The sequence below is a fragment of the Mauremys reevesii genome, linkage group 22, assembly GCF_016161935.1.
Source record: "Mauremys reevesii isolate NIE-2019 linkage group 22, ASM1616193v1, whole genome shotgun sequence".
Lineage (NCBI taxonomy): Eukaryota > Metazoa > Chordata > Testudines > Geoemydidae > Mauremys > Mauremys reevesii.
In genome coordinates this window covers 23,164,947-23,170,946 of record NC_052644.1, presented here as the reverse complement: position 1 = coordinate 23,170,946, position 6,000 = coordinate 23,164,947, and positions in this window count along the sequence as shown.

Sequence of the window (6,000 nt, the reverse complement as noted above, 5' to 3'; positions counted from 1 at the left end):
GGAAGGGGCTGGAGGGGGGTGGCAAAGGGGAGGGGAGATGGGGCAAGATGGCTGCTTAAGGTCTGCCACCGCATTGGTGTAGCGCTTCAGTGCAGACGCAACCTACTCCGCTGGGTGAGGGAGGGTAATGCACCCCCCAAGGAGGCGGTCGCTAGGTCTTACGGAGCAATTCTTCCAGCGACCCAGAGCTGTGCACACTGGGGGTTAGCTGGGTTTAGCTACTTCTCTCCAGGATGCGGATTTTTCACACCCTGGAGTGACGTCGTTGGGGCGACCAACTTCTTAGCATAGCCCCGGCCTGAGTAAAACGGTCAAAATCTAACCCACAGCCCTTCTGGTTCCCTGCTCTAGCTGTGAGCACTTTTTCTGTAGACCGTATCCCGTCCTCATTCGGACAAACGCCCACTGGAAACTAACGGGGGCATTTGCCTGAATCCAAACGCTGCCCCCCAGTCCCTGTGTGACACCAGGGTGACAACGTGAAACCCTAATGGCCGATGGCCCCATCCTGTCTCTGCATTTCACGGCCCCTTACATGCTTGGCCCCTAGGAGCCGGCTTTGGATGGGACAGAGCCCGTCCACACCTTCGCCTCACCTTTTGGAATCGGATGGTCTCCTGCAGACATTGCTGGGGAGGAGGGAATCCCTCTAGAATTGGACACAGCAATCTGGGGTTGCAGCCCAACCTCTATATACCATAGTCAGGGGGTCTTAATGACCCCAAGCATCTCACCGAGCTCTGCGCTCGCACCAGGGGACGAATCTCTGAACTCCATCACCTGGACAATGCCAGTTTGGAGACAAACGTCCTGTTAATTACCACAAACTCCACCGCAACTCATCAGTCACTCCTCCTCCACCCCCAGCTCCCATCCCCGAGGGCACCAGTGCCTAACGATGCGCAGAGCAGCGTGGATTCATTATCAGTAATGAACACACAGGGGATGAGTTGGACATGGGAGCACGGGGGACCCGAATGGGGATGGGTGTGCCTATGCCGTGTATTCCTATGTTAGATAAACAGGGGATTCTTGACTAGATTGGAGATTGGTTCTAGTGCCTCTGTATTTGTCCCTGGGGAGACCGTAGTCCTGGTTAGGGTGAGCTGACATCCCGATAACACCAGGATTGTCCTGATATCAGGGGCTTTGTCTTATATATGCAACTATACTCCCCGAAAAAACAAGTCTCCCAATTTAGAAACCCTGCCGTGTAGTGAGACACCAGGAGCTCAGTCTGTTTAGACAAACAGAGAGAAGGTGAAGAGATGACTCGAGCCCAACATGGGGGATAAATATTTAATAACAGGCTCTTCAGTCTAGCAGAGGAAGGTCTAACCCGATCCAGTAGCTGGACAGTGAAGCTAGACACGTTCAGACAGGAAATAAGACGGACATTTTGTCCATCCCTGACAATTTTTCAATCAAGCTGGGGTGTTTCTCTAGGCGATCTGCTCTAGGAATTGTCTCAGGGCCGTTCTCCAGCCTGTTTGATGGGGAATCCCACTAGATGATCCCAGTTTGGAGTCAATCAATAATCACAAAACTCTCTGTAACAAAGCGGCCTCTGGCGGGGTACAACTGAGAGTATCAATTCAGGACAAATTGCTTAGAACAGGACAGTTACAGCCCAAGGCTGGGTTCTTTTATTATTAAGGCACCAAACCAGCCAAACAGAGAGGACTTCGGTTTTACCCCACTGGCCAACCAGAAGTCATATAAGCAATTCCCTCAGACACTCCAGTCCCCTTGTATCACCACCAGCACCGCTCCTTATGGGGATGGATGATAATGAAAACCAATACCCTAGTAACCGAAATAAGGTTCTCCCGATCCCAAAGGACCAAGCCCCAGACCCAGGTCAATAGACAAGGCAGATCTTACCCACAAATCACGCTGTTGCCAATCCTTTGGAATCTAAAATCTAGAGGTTTATTCATAAAAGTAAGAAATATAGATGAGACTTAAAATTGGATAAACGGAATCGAATACATACAACAATTGCAAAGTTCTTGGTTCATGGCTTATAGCAGTGGTGGAATCGTATCTCTGGAGTAGATCCACAGCTGGGATGGGTCATTCAGTCCTTTGTTCAGAGCTTCAGTTTGTAGCAAAGTTCCTCCAGAGGTAAGAAGCAGAATTGAAGACAAAATGGAGAAGATGCAGCTGCCTTTTATAGACTCTTGCCATGCAGCCTGTGCTTCCTTTGTTTCAAACACAAGCTGCCCAGCACGTGGTGTGACGGGTTGGGTCAAAGAAACCCCCTTGAGGCTGCCAACTGATGTGCCAAGATTACTTCTGCCCCTGCTTTCCTGCCCTGGCAGCCTGGGACTTCAGTGCCCTGCTTGGTTTGAGCCAGACCCGTTAGCCTGCTGCAAACCCAGAACCCATTAGCCTGCTGCAAACGTCCCCTGACAGCTGTAGACTTAACTGAAAGCAACTTACAGACGTGTTCCTGTCTTTAACACTCAAATGTCCAACTCCCAATGGGGTCCAAACCTCGAATAAATCCATTTTAGCCTGTATAAAGCTTATACAGGGTAAACTCATAAATTGTTCACCCTCTATAATACTGATAGAGAGCTATACACAGCTGTTTGCCCCACCCCTGGTATTAATACATACTCTGGATTAATTAATAAGTAAAAAGTGATTTTATTAAATACAGAAAGTAGGATTTAAGTGGTTCCAAGTACTAACAGACAGAACAAAGTGAATTACCAAGCAAAATAAGATAGAACACGCGAGTCTATGTCTAAGAAACTGAATACAGATAAAAACCTCACCCAGTAAGCTTCCTTTTACAGACTAGTCTCCTTCTAGTCTGGGTCCAGCAATCACTCACACCCCCTGTAGTTACTGTCCTTTGTTCCAGTTTCTTTCAGCTATCCTTGGGGGTGGAGAGGCTCTCTCTCTTTAGCCAGCTGAAGACAAAATGGAGGGGTCTCCCAGGGGTTTTCTTGTGGGTGGAGACCCCTTCCTCACTCCTATGCAAAGTCCAGCTCCAAGATGGAGTTTTGGAGTCACATGGGCAAGCCACATGTCCATGCATGACTCAGTTTTTTACCAGCCAAGCCACATTCCTGGGAAGGCTCAGATGTGGATTGGCATCTTCAAGTTCATTGTTGGCTTAAGTGGTTTTTGATTGGGCACTTAATTTGCACTTTTCTCAAGAAGCTGACCAAATGCTTTACTAGGCTAGTTAAAATCAAGCCAGTACATGGCCAATATTCATAAGTTCGATACAAAAATGATACATGCATACAAATAGGATGAATATATGCAATGGATCATAACTTTTACATAGCTATGTTACATGGCATATGTAGCGTAAAACATATTCCAGTTATGTCACATATACAGTCATAAGCATATTCCATAAAGCCTTATGGGGGGCACCGTGACACATAGCTTGCAAGCTTTAGAGTTCTCTCCAGATGCATGTCCCTATATGCCTTGCTGAGTCACAAGGTGTATCTGCCTTCGCTCAAAGGGTCAACTGTACAGCTGATGGTCCTTCATGGACCATCAAACAGGCTAGGCAGTGCTGGTGCCAAACTGTCTGGGGTGTCACCCAGAAGCAGAGCACAAGTTTGAAATACAGACAGTATAGAGCCAATACTTATAACTTTAAATACAAAAATGATACCGCCATACAGAGAGCGTAATCATACCAGCAAATCAGAACCTTTTCATGGACACCTTACTTGACCTCCTTTGTACAAGATTTGGTGCCACTATAGGACCTTGGTTGCAACAATGATCTGTACTGTCACAGTTCATGTCAATAACATCACACTTTCTCAACTCTGAGTGCAACAGAAAGGAGAGGGCAAGACGTGCTGCCGGCCGATGGCTCAGATCTCTCAACCCTATGGACCAAGGGTGTTTGTCTAAAAGATTGGCTCTGGTTCAAACAGGAATGAACCCAGGGCCGTCCTAGGGCCTGGGCCATATGGGGGCGGGGCCGGGGGGTTAGACGGGATGAGCCCAACCGGTCTTTCTGGCCTTGGCATTTATGAATCCATCTTAACAGTAGGGGGCACCTTTCCTGCAAGCTACCTCTGTTCACGGCCACATGTAGACTCATATTGTGGGAGCCATTTCCCCTTGTTTTCCCACTGTCTAGGGCTGCGAGTGCACCCCTCCCCTGCCATATAGGGCTGTATTTACTCCCCCTCCCCCACTATATAGGGCTGAGAGTGCGCCCCCTCCCCCAATATATGGAGCTGTGTTTACTGCTCCTCCCTACCATATAGGGCTGTGTTTACTGCCTCTCCCCCACTAGGGGCCGGTGACTTTCAAGGAGGTGGCTGTGTATTTCACCGGGGAAGAGTGGGCTCTGCTGGACCCCACTCAGAGGGATGTCATGCAGGAGAACTATGAGAATGTGACCTCACTGGGTAAGGGTTACTGCCCCCTCGGTTCTTGGCAGGGGAAATGAAGAGATATGGTTCACGCCAGCCCCACAATGCCACCTCTACTCTGTCCTGTTTCAGCTTCACCCTAATATGCCAGTGACACACACACTATCCAAAGTGTTGTGCAGCAGGGGAGGGTCTCTGGAACAGAGCACAGGAGCAGCATTACACAGTGTCAAATATCTCCTGTTTGCTCAAGTAAAACTGGGAGTTAGGTCCAGCATAACGAACAGAAAGTTCCTACCCCTGCCCTTCTCTTCAAACCCTGAGCCTTCTCCACCCAGACCAGAATGTGCTTGGGGTCTAACAAGCAGGCTGCTGGAGTCAGAGCTGCTGGTCCAGAGTTACTTATCACACAGAGACTCAGTGCGTCCTTGAATGCTGGCTGGGAGTGTTGGGGACGCACTTGGCATATACCAGGTAACTCGAGAGGATGGAAGGCCATGAGAGCCGATGAAGCCCTCTTGCTCTGAGCCGTAGTGTACCAGCTCTCCTCCAGACTCCATGTTTGACCCCCAGTTGCCCTTGTTGGGTGGGGCTACTCCTACTCCTACTGTTACTGGGCAAACTTGGCCCTGGGCGGGAAGCTGGATGGTTACTAGGCAGACTTAGCCTTGGGCGGGGACAGTGTGAGTGACAGATAATGTTGTAACATGTAACAGTTTTGGTTCTAGTATAAATAGTTAGGTAAGCTGTTTGTTTGGCGCGCTTGATTTGAGTCCTGCTTGGCTCCAGGCGTCTATCTGTGATCACAAATAAAGTTCATTTACTTCTCCACCCTGGTGTGTTCTATTGGTTGCGAAGCACACCGGGCAACGGACCCAACCGTTGCCATCCTCGGGCACTGTGTGCCGGCAACAGGAGTATCCAGACAAGGGTGCTCCAGCAGCAGAACATTGAATCTCACCCAGGATTGCAGATGACACAACTCCTCACTGATCTGGATTGCACCCAGCATGTGAAAATGGTTTAGGTTGGTAGTGAAACTTCTTGAGGCATGGAGAGTCTTGCTCCCCTATCACCATGTGTAAAAGCCGCAACCCCTCTTCTCTGCAGGCTCCTTGGATTTTTGAGTCCCTCATTCCCAGATTCACATGACTCCGATTCTTATTATTCACAGTCTTCTTTTCCAGACTAATTAGAGTCTGTTACTCCTAAATTATAGCTTCTAATTTCCCAGTGTTCTCCACACCCAGGGATTTTCCTACTCCCTCCCATTACCCTGGACTCACTAGATTCCCTAGTAGATAAGAACAGCCACGCTGGGTCAGAGCATAGGTCCATCTAGACTAGTATCCTGTCTTTCAAGGGTGACCAATGCCAGGTGTCCCAGAGGGAATGAACAGAACAGCTAATCATCAAGTGATTCATCTCCTGACTCCCATTCACAGCTTATGACCAATAGAGTTTAGGGACACCATCCCTGCCCATCCTGGCTAATAGCCATTGATGGGCATGAATTTATCATGTTCTTTTTTTGAACCCTGTTATAGTCTTGGCCTTCACAACATCCGTTGGCAAAGAGTTCCACAGGTTGAAAGTGTGTTGTGTGAAGAAATACTTCCTTTTGTTTGTTTTA